This window comes from Colius striatus, chromosome 3 (genome assembly GCF_028858725.1).
Source record: "Colius striatus isolate bColStr4 chromosome 3, bColStr4.1.hap1, whole genome shotgun sequence".
NCBI classification, from domain to species: domain Eukaryota; kingdom Metazoa; phylum Chordata; class Aves; order Coliiformes; family Coliidae; genus Colius; species Colius striatus.
The window spans coordinates 4,963,142-4,980,251 of NC_084761.1; positions in this window are offsets into that span (position 1 = coordinate 4,963,142).

Below are 17,110 nucleotides of genomic sequence, written 5' to 3' on the forward strand. Positions count from 1 at the left end.
TCTGTAGCACTGCCGTTAAGTGAATGAAGCACATGATAATGCTGAGCCCAGGACAGCTCATCTTCTCTCTAACATTCTGCATGTTCTTGGAAACATGGATCTTTGATCACCTTCCAGTCCTAGAGAAATAACTGGCTAATGAAAGAAGTAGGCTATATAAATGTCATTAGGCATAGCAGAAAGGTCATATTTAGAACAATGCTGTGTGGTCATGCAAGGTCTGAAGTGGTTTTGCTGTAGCATTTAGGTAGCCTCCAAGGACCATTATTCTTTAGGAATATTCTAATTCATAGAAATAGACCTTTAAGATCTAGTCCAGCCTTTATCCCAGCCCTATCAACCACTAGACCATTTCTCTAAGTGGAGCATTGATTAGTATCAGCTAAGATACTCTATCACCTTGCCTGTCAAGGTATCTTGCATCTTGAAGACTGAGAAGCATATCCAGTTTCTGTTACGAGAGTTAAAGGGGGTGAATCTGCAGTCAGTGCCTCCCTTTGTTCTTCTGACCACGTATTTTTCTCTGTGAGGAGTTAAACTTTGATTTCTGAAGCAGCAGACTACTGTGTTGTGAGGTGGAAACAGAAATTTCATCTTCACCAGCAGTGAAAGCAGGCAGTGCAATTCACTGAATAGAAGCAGCAATAGTAGGTTTTTGTCATACCAAGGCTACGAGAGCGCTTCATTTGTCTTGGGAAGGAATTATGTTCAAAAGAATGGACGTGCAGTATAACCTGCAGCTTTCAGGCTATATCACTATGGAAAGGAACAACTGCAGGTACCATTGCAAAAATAGAAGCGGTCATTAGAATTGACTCCTCATAGATACCAAAAAGGATGCCAATTGACCATCCCAACAGTAACACGAAGAATTAGTTCTGAAACACAATGTAAAGTTATAATCAACTAAGTACACAGGAAGAACATTTTTTTCAATATCTTATGTGTTCCATTAACTTACAAGGTGACTCAATCTGCCTTCCCAGGTTACAATGCTTGTGTTGTAGTTAAAGTATCAATCAAAAAAAAGGGTGTAATTTGGGGTTGCAGTACAATCTAAAACTTGCAGCAGATGATCCATCACATGTATGTATAAAAAGGCACAGTTTTTGCAATTGTGTCAAGCCAACATCTGCTTGTTAACCAATATTGACCTTTCTGTGTCAAGGGGTTCCCTTTAAACTTTTTTCCATCTATCTGTTTACCTACTGCAGTTGTTTTCTGAAGGGTTAAGGGACGCTAGTATTGAATGCCTCTCAAAAGCCATGGATAAATAGAGATGAATTTCAGCATCTTTAGGTAGAGGAGGAGAGACTTGCAAGTGTGTATTTTGGGATTGACTTGGTGGACAGCAAACCGAGCAGAAACCAGTGTGTCTTGGCAGCAAAGAGGGCCGATAGTATAATTGGCTATGTGATAAGGTGCATAGCCAGTAGATAAAGAGAAGCAATTATCTCACTCTATCTCTACAATACTGCATCCAGGTTAAACCTCCATCCTTGGAGATTCTCAAGCTGTGATGAGTTTGAGTCTTGAGCTATAGGATCTGATCTCCATCAGACCCTGCTTTGAGCAGAAGCTTGGGCTAGATACCTGCCAAAGTCTGTTCCAACCTGAATTTTCCTCATGTCTTGTGAAGAAGACACGTTTCTCAACACAGGTTGAAGGAATTGTGTCCATCAATTTACCAATGCACATATATGAAAGTTAGCAATTTATTTTTTTACTTAACCAAAATTGCTAACTCTTTAAAACTTCTTTGCTTTTCTACACCTATGTGTTTTGATGTTTTACATATAAGATATTGACTCTTTAAATTAATTTAGAGCATATTTCTATCTGGAAATTAGAGTATGGGTTGCAATAGCGATTGGATGCTGAGCTCCTCAGAACAAAATATTCATTTAAAATCTGTTTTCTTTCATACATTTACAGCTTATTAAAATCTAGAGTTACCTGGTTTTCTCATGTGGTCTTTTGTTTAGGGAGAAATTACATAAGTACTTCCAAACCACCCAGGCCATGGAAAGAAATACATATTGATTTATTCTGAAATTGAATGAACTTAATATACAGATGATAAACAGGGACAAGAAAATGATGATTCCCCAGCATTCTGGTTGGCTACTGGTGATGTAACAGTGGGTTATTAAGAGATAATTGTTTTATTATGTTGTTTACAAGGAGGCAAACATTTTGTGAATCGATGCACATGGAGATCACAAAACAAGTTGCTTATTGATCCACAAGCTGTTTGTGTCAAAGCTTTCTGCTTAGAAGAGAAAACAAAAACAATGTACTCCAGGGTATGTATTCATAAGGATAATAACTTTGAAAGCACAGAGTCTGAATTTACATTCTAAATTGGCTCAACTCTGAAATATGCCTAACTCTTTAAAACACTGAATTGAAACACCCATTCCTGAGCTCTGGAAAACAATTTGTAGCATACTTTCACTGTCATTGACTTTCATCATCCATCAGGTTGGGGGGCTTCAGTAAACTCTCATCCCTGTTTCCTCATTTCCTTAAGTTGTGTCTGAAGTATACTTTGTTTTTAATATGTTAAGCTTTAAAATATTTTCCTAAAAGGATCTGTCTCTTTGGAGATCTCAGACCTTTAAAAGTTGTTGGAAGTGCACATTTCTACTCGTACAAATGGTGAAATATTAAAGAGCTTAAATTTGTTGGACTACATAAACACAGAGTGCTAGATCAGTCCTTTAGACTCATGCACACAATTTCCACTAATTTCTGCAGTACTGCACTGGAATATTCTACCAGTGTAATCTGTCACTGGGTTTCTGATTTTGCAGATCAGTGTCTTTAAGAATTCATATCCACAGACAAGTCGCTGAAGCTTAATCAATCGCTATCCATCTGCTGAACAGACAAAACCCCATTTGTGAGGTACTGCAATTTAGCTGATATGTTGGAAAGTCTTAGAGGGGAAAAAAAAAGAGCTTCAGCACTGTCAGTTTAACTTGCAACTAAGATTAAAATAGGCAACACAGAAATAGATATTGAGCTTATGCAGAGCAATGTAGTGAATCACCTTAACTCAGCAAAATGTTTGAATCTTCATGACTAAAACACATTAAAAAAAAAAATCCCCCAATCCCTCTTCTCTCCAAAGTCCTATTGCATTCTACATTGAAGAGAAAATGTGTGTAATTGGAAAGAGGAAAACGAATTGAATGGTGTTTTTTACCTGAACACTTTTTTCAGTAGAATGCAAATATTTTTACCCATGGCTAAGGAGCAGTTTTGTTCCTTTGATATCTATGCATATTCTTTCATAACAATCTCTCACACATTTGAGGGCCTTCATGAACAGATGCTTGTGTTCAACAGCCTGACCTTTTGCATGCATTGTGTAGGGATTATTGCAAAAAAATAAGACCCAAAAATGAAACTCTTGAAACATCTTATTCTGTTTCCATTAGAGATGTTTTTATTCTAAGCACATTTTCAAGGAATGCATTAGCAAATGAGAATTCTAAAGTAAAAGTTAGGAAAAAATACAATCTTTTGGCAACTAAATGATAAATACCTTGGGTTTGATTGTACATAAATATAAGGTGGGAATTTATAAGATGCAGATAATTTCACTAATGTATAATGTATTCTGTACCCAAAACAGACAGGGTTTGAATGGCATGATCGTGCACTGATCATCATTTCCTGCAAAAAATCCTCATTTCAATCAGTAGGAGTTTTAGGAAGCTTAAATAGATAATATAAAACTGTATATTTCAATGATAACTTGATTTTTTTGCATCCTGACACTTGTGCATGAAGTCACGAAGTATAAATAACTTTACTCGAGTCTTTTATTCATGTGCATAAGCAATTTCAGGGTTGAACCTTTGCTTTCATTTTCATAGTGGCTTCTTTGGTTTAGATATTTTTTGATGTACCAGTCAAACCTAGTAGAATAACTCCAACTTTTTGTTTCCTGGTGAAAAATCAATTGTTAAGTATTACTTTGTTTCTTTTTTCTTTACTTCAGGATTTATGTAATTTTTTAATGTGACGTTATATGAGCAATGCTACAAGAATACTAAAGACTCTTTGATATGTTTAGACAAATTGCAGAAAAGAAAATAACCTGATTAGGGAAACTTTTCTAACCTACTAGTTCTAAGTTTTAGCTCATAAATACAGTCTTCCACTACCTGTTCTTAGGAAAATTACTTTGCTCATAGAAAAGAGCGAGTGATAGTGAATTGTATTGGGATAAGAGCTGTGGGATTAAAAACTTTCTTTAAAAGAGGAGGAGGGGAAGAAAACAAGAGTCTCTAATGCTATATCCTTTGCAAGAGTGGTCACTGTTGGATTTCCTCTGATCTTTTATACAACTCCATCAAATCTAATGCTACCCTCATAGTATAACACATAGCTTGCCTCTTCCCTTCAAATTTCAGAACTGTAGGCAATCTTGACTGTCTCTGCTAGTAGATGTTCTTGTCTCCATGGTGTTTTTTTGTCTCCACCCGCAGTGCTGATTTAGAGCCTCTTTCTGAGAAGACAATTAACAATGTCATAAATTAACCTTAACTTAAACATCTTTTTGTACATTTTCAGAAAGAGGACTGACTTCTTGTTCTCTATTATTTTCCTAAATCAACACTTACATTCTTTCAGTCTTAAGTCAGGTCTAACAGATACTTGCACCATATCTGTACATAAGCATCATTATCTTTACATCACTGTTTCTGAAAGTTCCTAATTTCTCTATTCTATGGCCAATGGAGACTGATTTTTTTTTTTTTTTGCACACCAGCATCCACAGTGATCTTTCATGAATCTCTTCCTCTCTGGAGATCTGACTAACCTCTTAGCAAACCACAAATAGTAAACAGATCCCGACTCAGACTGCTCTGTTGCCCACTATCCCACACATAGTTCTCATGGAGAACAGCTGTTAGACCTGTGACAGCCTTCAGTACCTTGTACAACAATGACCACAGATACAGCTCTTTGAAGAGCTTGCAGACAGGAAAGCACATTTTGATATCCAAGGGAGGAGTGTGTACTGAAAGCTGACAGACTACTGCTTGCCGAGAAGGAGTGCTTGAGGGAACATGGATTTGTAGTTTCTTTGTAAGCATTAGGTATCTCTTAGACTTGCATTCAAAGGGTGAGGTTGATGGGCACATCTGGAGGTCATCTAGTCCAACCCTCCCGCTCAAAGCAGGGTCAAATAGGGCAGGCTGTTTAGGGCAATGACCAATTGGGTGTTGATTATCTCCAAGATAAATTCACAGCCTCTCCAGGCAACATGTTTCAATGCTTAATCACACCTGAGGAAGAAAAAAAGGTTTTCCTGATGTCTAAATAGAGCATCTTACATTTTGAATTGTGCTTGCCATCTTTTGCTCTTTCACTGATCCCATTGAATTCCAATTTGCCATCTCCACTGCTTGTGAATAAGGAATTTATAGTCAGACTAGAAAAAGTCTGTTGATTATTTATTATTAAAGTCAGCTAAAGGACAATTTTTCGAGCTGATGGTCAAATACAGTATTGATGCATAGACGTTGAAATGAATGGTACAGGATTTCCTGGCATCCAAGTTACCTGCACTCTGCATGGTGAAGAACAACTCAAGAGTGGAAAACAGATTCTACTATGTGACGATGTCCTTACTGAATTATTTGGCAAGATGTAAGGATCTGATTTACAAACTTCTATAGCCCTAAGTGCATGGTTAGAAGGCCAGTTCTGTTTGTTAAATAGAAGCTTTTGCTCCCAGACTAGCCCACAAACTTGTAAAAACTGTCTGTTATGCTGCTTTCTTCATCCACCTTCAGACTGCGTTCTCTGAAACAGTCCTGCAGGAATGTTTTCATCAATTTGTCACCTTCCTTCCTTGAGACATGACCAAAATACCTCTGCTTCTCTTGTGTTCCATCAGTTGTACATCAATTGTACTCGGCTTTTGAAGCATTCTCTCATTGATCTTCTCTCCTTCAAGAACATGTGGAGAAGCTGCTAACAGTATCATATCTCCAAAGGCTTCAGTTGACACCAGTTCTGACATTTGTGAAGTGAATGACAAGCATTCATGGCTATAGTATTTTAAAATCCCAGTAATTGTATGACTTGCAGTATTCTCTATTCTCCCACTACAATGGACTTTTGTAATATTAATCAGAATCACAGGATCCCAAGATATGCTCAGTAGAGATATTTTACTGAAACCTGATGTTATGCTGTGCTTTTGAATTCTATTATCAAAAAATAAAGATCCAGTCAGGAAAAGACTAAACCTTTGTGGAAAATGAATTCTTGTCAAGGTTAATGGAGAAAAATCATTCTGCAGAATTATTCAATTCATTTTCAGGTTTTCCTCACCTTGGGCACAAGCTGAACACAAAAAAGTGAATAACAGCATCTTACATAATAAATCTATAGATTTATTATAATCAGAATAGTAGGATGTACAACCTTCAAATCCCTTTTTTGTTTGCTACTCGTTATGGGACTGATTGCAACATTTTTGAGTCCAATATTGTCCCTGCTTCTAGTCATGCTTACCTCATGAAGTAATGGCAACAGCACTAAGCTTGAACTCCAGTATGTCACATGATATTCAGACATGTACCCATTCAGAAACACATCCATTACATCAATACATTATTATTTCTTTCTAAATCATTAAGCATAATGTGATTTTTATGGAGGCTTACAGATACATCAGTAAGTATTCATGATTTTGATCTCATTTGAGTGTGTGCTTGGGGTGCATCAAGTTTTTATAACTATGACAAATTTACATTTTTAGCAGGTGTGAAAATCAGAGGCAATTTTTTTAAAGATATGTCAATCAAAAATAACTTAAGCACACTCTTAGGAAAACAGTCAAATACAATTTATAACTAGGCTCACTGACTAGTCTCACTTGAAAAAACATCATATGGTCATGTTTGATATCCAATCCTTTCTCTTAGATTTTTTTTGTGCTATGTTTCAGCTTTTAAAGATTAATTCACAGTCTCCATAATTCTTAACATTCCATATACTTTAAATGGAAAATTAAATCCAAAGTGATGGTGATTTCTCCTCTGAGTCCCTGTAGTATTCATTATGAAATCAGCCCAAGTATCAGTTATATTGTATTGGTTCGACTAGGTGTGTTGTGTGAAATTGTCACACCTCTGTATGATGCCTGAGTCAACAGCAAAGATCTGCTTGCACAAACTACATACTTTTAACGTGGCAGTTCTACATTTATCTTTCCCAAATTCCTTGTACTCTCTTCCTTTTCAATGTCAGACTTGAAATTCTTTTTCTGCTCACCTTGTACAAAATCTGTAGTGAGTAGTAATTATTCTAAACACTGTAATTATGGTTTTTCACTCTGGAATTCAGCCATCATCTTTATATCAACCTCCAAAAAAATGAAAGCTTGAGATATGGACTTCTTGAGGCTACTGAAGAACGGCACAATGTACACTACCTTAGTCACTTAGATCACACTCTAGTTCTTTTCAAATTACTGTAGCTCTGTAAGTGTAGTTTTTTCAGATTAATTGTTGGATAAACAGTATCATTAAATTGATTAAATTTAATTAATTTAAATTAAAAGTTGCTTGTGATCTGTAGGTGAAAATAGGAATAGCTGGGCTAACTGTATACAGGCTGGAAAGTGAAATAATATTTGATGTTAAATTGAATGGGACAAAAACCTTTAATATATAACTGTACCTACCTACATACATATATATGGATGTGTGCATGCATTTTTTTTCTTCCAGCAGGTACGTTTAAGTTAGATTCCCATGAAGGTTTCTGTAACATACTCCTTTTTTTGTTTCCAGACCTGCCTGTCTCTCTTGTATGTTTAGCAAGTTGTGAGCTGCATCGATTGCAGCAGGCTCTTTCCCAGAGAATTTCACTGAGTTGCAGTAGCAGCACACTCGGTATTTTAATACTGTGCCCTGTGACTGGGAAGGAGAAAGGGGGAGAAGCCATGGCAGAAATGGATTTGCAAGGGCTCTTTTATCATCTCTCTGGCACAGATCTCCATTCAAGCCATTTTTTACCAGCTGGAAATTAGGCCTCTGATGGCACTGCTTGCCCAAATGCTTTTGCAAAAGGATATTATTTCTGATTTTCTGATTTAAATTAAATTTTCCTTCCCTTGCAGTTTTTATTGTAAGCAGAATGCAGGATACAATGTACTTACAATAGTTCTATATGGAGAAGGTGACCCCCCCCACCCCAAATGTTTTATGCATGTGGATGCCTTCCACAAGGCAGAAACAAGTAGCTTAAACAATACAATAAATTTTACTGAGACATAGATACAGGTCTTTTCTGGCTTGTCTATAAAGTGAAAAATATGGAATGATTTGCTTCCCCTTTAAGGAGGTTATTAGCTTGCTTGTATCTACCAGAGGAATAGAGGTGCACACAGTCTCCCATTATTCACTGGGTTTTTAATCTTGATCCCTGGCTTCTGCGATAAGTTATTGCTGGGGACTGGAATTGCTCAGGGAGTGATGCAGGTGCCTGAGGGCCAGCAAGTGGCTCTGTTATGAGAACTGGCTCTAATGATTAATGGTAGGATGCAGTGCACTACTGCTGACTTTATTGGGAAATACAACATTGTTAATTTTATCATTATAAACTCCCAGCACTGCAAGAGAATGTGTCTGCCTCCAGGATGGTGAATTTGATAAGAAGGTTTTTCTGATAAGGTATCTCGTACTCCCAGGGACAAGCATTCATGTTTAATCAGGGAGTATTTAACTTGCAATCCAAATGTTACCAAGTAATATGTACAGGTCATCTTAAATTTGTGCTCTACAGTTCAGGTCATAACATTATAAATGAGTTTGTATACACACTGAAGAAAGAATCAATATAGCACTGCTCCCTACGAAGACTGTCATAAGCCAGAGAAACTAAATATTTTTTTTACTCAGGAGGAGGACAGGCTTTTTAATGAATAGTAATATTGCAGACAGATGAATAGGCACACACAGCTCAGCAACCATCCCGGAAAGCACTCGGCAACTTCCTCTCTCGCTGATAGCGTACATGACTTCAAAGCAAATCACTGAGGGCAAGAGGGATTGCATCCTCTCCCTACTGAATTCATAAAACGGGTCATGGGACTACTATGCACTATTGAGGTAGGAAAAGATTGTAATCCTCAATGTGCTAGTTCCTTATTTAGGTGTTTGTGGGATCAGCATGTACATCGCTGCTTTGCAGAGTCGTACATACTGGTTTGGCTGGTATAGAGGTAATGTTCTTTATAGTGACTTGTATGGTGCTGTGTTTTGGATTTGTGATGAAAACACACCCCTGTTTTAGCCATTGTTGAACAGCACTTGTACAACATCAAGGTCTTTCTTGTTTCTCGTGCTGTCCTGCCAGCAAGTAGCCTGGAGATGCACAAGAACTGGAGAGGGGACATAGCTGGAACAAGTGGCCCTGTCTGACTAAATGAGTGTTCTGTAATATACGACATTGTGCACAGCAACAAAAGCTGCAGGGAGGAAAAAAGAAAGGGTATGTTCCCCCAAGGTGAAATTCCTCCTCTGTCTCAGTAAATATCTAATTTATCTCAAGGATTTTGTTACAGACTTGGCTCAGCTTCACCACGAGTATCTGTACATCTTCACTACTCTTTACAGTGTCTTCACCCCAGTTTAGACCCATACCTTTCCTTCCAAGCCTTCATCTCGCTTATTTCCCCTCCATGCATTATACCCTCCTAGCTAATTTTCTCCAAAAGCTGTTGAATGATCAATCTTCATTCTGCTTGTGTGCTACATATCGTTCTCCTATGCATAGGGGTTTTTCTTTCCCTTTTTAAATTAAAGTTCCTCAGGTTATGGTCTTTCTGCCTTTTTTAACAGTTCTTAGAACAGCTTGTCTGTTATTTAGCAGCTCCTTAGGCCATGCTAGTATGTATGATGAAGACTTTATCAGATTTGTCACATTTTCCATGAAGGTAATATTATCAGATATAAAGAAAATTTTGAAATGGTGAATAACTTTGTCTTTTAATGAAAGATAACCAGTCTAGGAGTTATGACACAAAGCAGAGAACAGCATTTGAAGGTAATAAGGTGATTTTTATGGAAAGCCTTATGGGGTAGTGTCACTTATTAGGTCATTTTAAAACTAGGCTTACTTGTCTTGAACCTGGAATAACTTCATAAAACTGAAGGCAGAATGTCTTCCATTGTGACTCATGTTCTTTAATTCTATATACTATGGTGGTATTTGATCTGACTCTAATGAAACAGATTTTGTTAATAATGTGGGTATTACACCTGGTTTCTGTTTGAATGCAAGCTGCTGTTGTTGTGACTCATTTTGTAACTTTGTCACACCGTTTAAGTGATGTATTTGGCATGTGGATGGGAAAAGCTGTGGAAACTGAGAATCTTGTCCTTCAGTGGATGAACTGAACAAAATACTGGAGTGGCAACAATATGTCTGACTCTCCCATTCTGGTTTGTAGCTACAGGTAGTGCTTATTTTGTGTGTGAGAATTTAAACATATCAGTACTGAAACAAGGAATGTTTACCTACTGATAAGAAAGAAATCAAAACTATAGGTAATCAATTTCAAAGCTTAGGCTTTGCCATTTCAGATTGTTTTATAAGCTCTAAGCTAAATGCTGCAATGCCTCCTGACTTCACATCCTCTGGAAGAGGGGGGAATGGCAGCTGAATGTCTATCAATTCCTGTATTCGTAACACAGAAGTAATGGCAGCTGGTAGTATCAGCTTAAGTTAAGTAGATGATATAGTAAAAGCATGTAGCTAAGTGGATAATGGGAATGCCATCCTGAATCTCCGGAGAGATGGTAATCCATAGCACTTGAGATGACTCAGAGGCACAGAAGAAGTGCTTAGATGACTTGGATGTTAATGTGTGCAGACAGAAACTGCTGTGCACTTTTCCTGATAGCCCTGAGACTGTTGTATTATCTGTGTTGTATATGCATCTGTTTGTCAGCCTTGGAGTACTCTTTGGCATATTATTGGAAATGCAATTTGTGCATTCACCAAAGAACTTCATGGTTTTGTAAATGAGTAGCAGAGAGACAGATGACAACTTCAGAGGCGAATCTAAAAAGCTGAAGCTTTAGAAGTCATCACAGGAAGAGAGAAATGATCCAGATTTCAAAAGGGAATGTATGCTGAACTAGGCCAGATTTCTAATTATGTAACATCTTGTGCAAAGCTAAACACTAGTGCCTTGCAGCTGTAAACAATTGTATCTGATCAAAATAGGGGGAATATTTTAATCTCATTTTTCAGTGGGATAATTCTATGCAATATACAGGGACATTGAAACCCAGCCTGAGGTTCTATATTTAGAACCTTGTACCCTTGTCTCCTATAGGTATTAAAAGGATTTTTTTTTCTTCCGGTGTACCCTATTTGCTCTTATCTCTTCCTCTGAAGCAACAGAAATCAGCCATGCTTGGGACTAGAACACCAGAAGGGATAGGAAAGTGCTTTGAAGCACTGCAGAGAATCTTGTATCCTCAGTGTCTGAGATCAGGAATGATGGGTTTCTTCGTTTTGGAAGGCTATTTTTGTTTTGTTCTCCCTTTTCTTACCCTCCCTCCTGCCCCAGTCCCCAATACCAGTCATATTGTCAGAGCCCTCTGAAGGAGATTTATTCTTATGAAAGATGGAGAGTAGTTTAAGAGATGACTTCATTTAGATCTATATTTTTTCCTCAGAGTGTGCCTAGCGTCTTTAAGAAGAAAGTAGTAAAGTGATGTTTACCTCTGACAGCTTTATTAAGATATCAGACATTAACTTTTATGTGATTCTTATGAAACTGATGAGCTAGGGAGCAACCAGTCCCTCAAAAAGGCAGTTTCCTGATGTGGTTAGGAATGCACTGGTTGTATAGCACAGGCTAGTGCAGTGCTCAAGGAAGACCTATGCTGTGTGGAAAGCTTTCCAAAAGCCTTGACATCAGGAATGTGATCAAAGACAAGTATGCTGCCCTAAAAAAAGGCCTGGATGCTGTAAAAAAAAACTGAGGTAGATGTGAACCATGCTGATGAGCTTTGTTTCTCTGGTAAAAGCTTTGTCTGGTTTAGGTTTAACTTGAAGATTAACAACGGAGAACCTGAGCAAAGCACATGGATTAATATGAAAGTTCTAACTTGGCTGAACTGTGATTCTGTTTTGGGAACTATGGCAGGCTTCAGCCACCACATCACCTCAGGAGTATCCATCCTTATGACTTGCCTTCTCAGACACCCAAATTCGTGTTGATTGTTACACAGCAGCTGAAGTGTGGCGTTTTCCTTGTGTCACAAATACCAGGAAGATCAACTTGAAGATGCCCAGACTATAGTGTTCCTTGTTTAAACAAAACCACCAACTCTCTTGTAGCCAGCTTTTTTCATATCTATTTGCAAAGCTTGTATCTGAGAAAGCTCTAGTGTTATATGTAAACCTTTCCAGAAGACTGAAAATCCTTCCAAAGTACTAATAATGCTTCCTCACCCACAACAAAATTGTGCACCCTGGTTTTGGAGAGAGGGAAGAGAAAAACTTTTTAAGGATTTTCATAGGCAGCATCTGAATTAATCCTGGTTATGGTATTCCACAGTCTTTCTGGGGCTTGCTGTGCTATTATAAATACCATTCTTCCCGTTATTTTCTTACTTACCTTGATAAGATCAAACACCACCACTTCTACTCACTCAGAAATGCTCTTGATAGTGTAAGGCACAGCTTAGAATTTGTGCCTTAGCAGACTTTATTGAATAGTCTGTTCAGATGTCAGAGTAGTTAGGAAGCGACTCACTTTTCAGTAGAAACAAATTTGATCCAATTTAGGAGAGACAATATATATTGAAATACAATTTCAAAGCCCCCTTGGATCCTGGAGGCTGCCTTCTGTGCCAGCTGAGGCATTTATGTACATCTATACAGCTGAGAAACTGACAGGTAAAAACAACTGCACAAACAGGGGATGCCAATGGAGATTCAGACTGTGAATTTCTGCTGAAAGAGGAAAACTGTTTTTTGTGAATCATTCTTAGGATTTGTATGAGAAACAGAAGCACACATCCACCTCAGAGTAGTCACAGACTCCCCCTGTTCTTGCCGGTCAGGCTTTGTGATCTGTAAGAGCAGGTTTCCCATACTTTCTCGCACATGGCTGCTTAGTATAGCTATGCATGAACAGGAGTGTGAAAAAGGAATTAGACATGGAATGGAGAGTTTTCTTTCCTTTTTTCTCCCAGGGATAACTGTGTGAAGACAGGAGACTCTTTTGTGCTCTGACAGGCATGTTCTGGGCTGGTGTGTTTGTATGTCACAAAAGCTACAGAATGACAAACTGAGGTAACATTAGAATCTTGCTGTTCCATATCCTGTGGTGTAAGGAAAATAGTCTAATTTAAACACTAATATGAAAATGCTTGACAGCTTTATTTTCCATTCTTTACTTCATTGTTTGCAAATCTTTTACACCCACCAAGGCATCTTCTCATCCAGTGTTTTTCATAGGAAGCTATGATTCCTCTGACCTATTTTGGACATCCTTCTTTCAACAAGATGATCCATGCTCTAACTGAATTATCTGTTGCCTTCCACAGGTTATACAAAGTTAACAGATGTCAATATTTAGTCTATGAGCACCTAAGATTAGTTGAGATGAATTCCCCTTGTGACTGAGCAATGACTCAACCTAGCACTGCTGCTAGCAGTGAGAGGAACACAGGCGCTGGGCTTTCCAAGTGCTGGTTAGCTCCGTATATCAGTGTCCCTGGAGGCATTTGTTGTCTCTCCTCCTTGTGTACTTAGGATCATTGCCAAGAGTTGTACTGCTTTGTTTTTCTACTCCCATAGTGAGAGTAGCTATATAATATGGCATCTGGCCTAGACTCTTATTTGTGGAGGCTTGTATGTGAACTTAGGACGAAACTTACTTGCCCTATCAGCATCTTCTCTGCTGCTGAGTGTTTAGAAGCAAATGTGATAAAGAAAGTAGAAATGCAATTAACAAAGACCAATAGGTGCAAAAACCCAGAGCTGGTTTTAGCTCCTGTTTGTCGATCCAGGTTTCCATTGTACCAATGCTGAGACATGGAGTTATTGCAAAGTCAATAGCAGTGGCATGGCTTTCAGTAATGATTTCAAGTCAGTCGTGATATGCTGCAGAAAGTACTGCAGTCAGCCTGTAGTTTTCATCCTTGCTGTGAGAAGTTTTGAAGCAGAGTCTTTTCTCCTTGTTCCAGTGACATATGCTGCCTGAAAGCTTCGTGGCCTGCCAATGTGTCACACATCTCTTTGTCTGCTTTAACCACACAGAACAGGTTTGGTTGGTGTTTTTAAAAATAAAGTCTTCAGTGCAGTAAATGTGCCTCTTTGGATAGTACTTATTAATGTACTTTTCACCACTAATTGCAGAGATTTGTCAACCTCCTAGCCTAAGGACAATTGCTGCCCCTTAGGGAGGCCCTGTTATATTTTCCTAAATATTTTGAAGATTTTTAGAAAAGACTGAGTTTCCACTGTGGTTTTCAAGTGCTGAAATGCTAGGGTAATCCTTGCCACACAAAGTGGCTTCACTGTGAAGATTAGATGATCTTTAAATAAAGATCAGAAGAGAACATCTGGGTGTATGTTAATGCCCTTCAGTTGGGATGAAGCTCTCTAAACAGGAACAAAGTTGGAAAGTGTCTATAAGAAGCACCAGGGACCTTGTGGCCTGAGGGCTTAAAGCTTACACATTGTGTATCCCAAATGCCATTTAGTGTATTATAATATCTGCAGTGTTTCTGGTGTGTAGGAGATACTCAATCTCCTAAAACTCAGATCAGTATGCTTTAGAAACATCTTGAGAGCTGTGTTAGCATCTACTTATCAGGGTTTTGCAAAAAATATCCCTGTTGTTTAGGTTGCTGAAATGCTTTTTGATAAATCCAGCACTATGACAGAAGAGAACTGTGTGCAGGGCTTCAGTGATGATTAAACAAAGGCACAGAAGAGAAAGAGTTTGCTGTAGCTGTATGGGGTTTTTTTCGATGTTTTGTTGCTCCATAAAAATACAATGGGCTGAGATAATCCTTTATGTGAAAAATATAAAGGCTGAGAAAAAGAACTGGGTAAAGGAAAAGAGGCATCTTTTGGATACAGAAAATTCAGTGTAGTAATAGTGCTAGTGGTGTGATTTGTAATGTACCACAGAGTCATCACAAATAAGAAGGATCTCTTCACACTGTACTACCCTTTCCATGCTGCCAGAAGGATCTCTCATGATAGAGGTTGTGTCAAGGTAATATATTAAGGGTGGAAAAGCAAATTGATTATTTGCACTGAAAATCGAGGCCAAGTTAGGCATCAAGGCTTTCTTTCAAGCTGAGATTTTTGTATATACTGTGCTGCTTTGTTATTTTGCTTGTTATAATTTGTGGAGGTAACATCCCAACAGAGGGACAAGTAAACCAGGATCTGCCTCTTTTGAAGAGATATATAGGCACATGACTGAAAAGTATTGAAGACAAGTTGTGAGGAGTCTCCTTTTCTCAGTTCAGCTGATTTGGAGACTGATGTGCTTGCCATCTAGCCCCACATCTGAATGTCATGCAGCTGTTAAAAAGTGCTTTTCTTAATTACCTCACTAATCTCACTGAATTGGTTTCAATGAAAGGTACCAGCATGTTCAGTCCTATTCTCAGAGTTCTTACACTTAGTTCTCTGAAACTGAGTAGAACTAAATTTAGAAGAAGGAAACTTATTGTTAGAAATGTTTGCTATTAAAACAAAAATCTCTCTATAATTGGCCATACTAACCACAGTGTAAACACATTGATTTGTGACTGCAGACTATTAAAAGAATAAGTGATACCACTTGCCCTTTTCTGATCCACCATAAAACCCATGTGTTGTGGGTAGTTTATAATTTGAAAATCATAATCAGGATGATATAATTACTTAGATCAAAGACAAAGTGTGAATATAATTCCTACAAGTCTGATCTACACAATGGTAAGTTCCAGTTGAAAATCAGTTTACTGCAGGGCAGAATTGACTACACCAGGAGAAAATGCCAAAAGCCCTGCCTCTAGACTACAGCTTTTGGGTTTTCAACTGTAGGGTTTAAAATTAGCTCTGGGTAGGTTATTCTCAGTTAGGGTAAGTGAATCTGGTCAGCATGTAAGAAGAAAAAATCTTTTGGAAGGCTGGTCGACATGATAAAAACAGCAGCTTTGATTTCATAGTATTTTATGGCATTGCTGCTTAACTCTTTTAATTTCAGAGTCTTATTTCTTAAGGAAGTATCTTATCTAATTGTGACTCATCTAATATGATGAAAAAGATCCATTCTGACTGCACCAGTCTGTTTCCACCAAGTGTAATGAAGAACTAATAGCTTAAACATATTCAATTCCTGAAAATAGTTGCTAGTATTAAGCAATCCCCCTTCTCTTTCCCTTCCCCATAGTAAAGTTTCCATCAAAGTTTCAGAGTTTGCACTGTATTAAATTTCAATTAAATCCCATCAAAAATTAAAAATCTATAGGAAATGAGCTTTCTTAACTCTCTTGTGTGCTCAACTACTTCCGTTAAAGAGAAAACAAAAGACCTCTAAAAAGACCTTGAAACAGAGGTAACTCACCTCTACTTCTTTAGAACTGTACCTGGACTCCCAATAACATTATTTTCTTGCTTTATTTGATCACTTTTCTGTCTGTAGAGAAGGACACAAGTGTGCAAGAGAAGTTGTCACAGCAAAATCCCCAAAATGACATCTTTCTTCTTTTATCTTCTTCCCCCACCCACCACCCCTTTTTTGGTAGCATATATAATCACTCCACTTCTGTATTGTAAAAGCCAAATGCTTCTCCCTGTCATTGTTCCAGAATTTAACATTTATCTTTTCAGTGGAAACCTTTTTCCTCTTTGCTGAATTGGGAGCCAGCATAGCTTAATCTGTGTTAAACTCCAATCTGTGTGAAGTGCAAGTGAGAACACAGGTGTAAGCAGAGTTCTGGCTTAAAACAGCAAACAGTAAGAAAAGTAGCTGCTGTTCATTTGGGAGAAGATAACAAATGAGACCTCCCAGGAGTCTGCAGTGCAACTTCACACTGTTTCT